Source organism: Neoarius graeffei, chromosome 12 (genome assembly GCF_027579695.1).
Source record: "Neoarius graeffei isolate fNeoGra1 chromosome 12, fNeoGra1.pri, whole genome shotgun sequence".
In the NCBI taxonomy this organism is placed as follows: Eukaryota; Metazoa; Chordata; class Actinopteri; order Siluriformes; family Ariidae; genus Neoarius; species Neoarius graeffei.
This window is the reverse complement of record NC_083580.1, coordinates 77,060,765-77,061,204: the sequence shown is the minus strand read 5'-3', so window position 1 is coordinate 77,061,204 and position 440 is coordinate 77,060,765. Positions and strand designations below refer to the sequence as shown.

At 38.6% G+C, this 440-nt stretch overlaps 1 non-coding gene across 1 annotated transcript; it reads left to right on the top strand.

Moving 5' to 3' along the window:
* Window positions 1–329: 329 nt before the first annotated feature.
* Window positions 330–440, top strand: trnal-caa (transfer RNA leucine (anticodon CAA)). The gene is made up of 2 exons: window positions 330–367; window positions 395–440. It is a non-coding gene; the product is annotated as a tRNA-Leu (tRNA).

The window sequence follows — 440 nt, the reverse complement described above, 5'->3', positions numbered from 1 at the left end:
CCTAAACTAAAAGGCTTATCAAGGACCTTCAATTTCTGTGCTACAGCCTGTGCTAAATTCATCCAGGGTTGTTGTTTATATTAGCAAGCAAATCTGTATTTTGCTTTCGTTTATCATCAAAAATTCGCGAGTATGTGAACTATTGTATAATGGGTAAAACCAAAACAGTGAACACTAAATAGATTTGCTTTTTTTTTTAAAGCTAGATACAGATAAAGCTGCTTTAAAATCCAGATAGCTAAAGCACAATACATATTTTTAGTTTAGAGAAAGCACTGATTATTAGTAAAGTCTTCAAAAATTATTCCGTGTATGCTTTTTGCACCCGTGTCAGGATGGCCGAGTGGTCTAAGGCGCCAGACTCAAGGGTTCCTCCCTTCCGTACTACCGGGTATTCTGGTCTCCGAATGGAGGCGTGGGTTCGAATCCCACTTCTGACA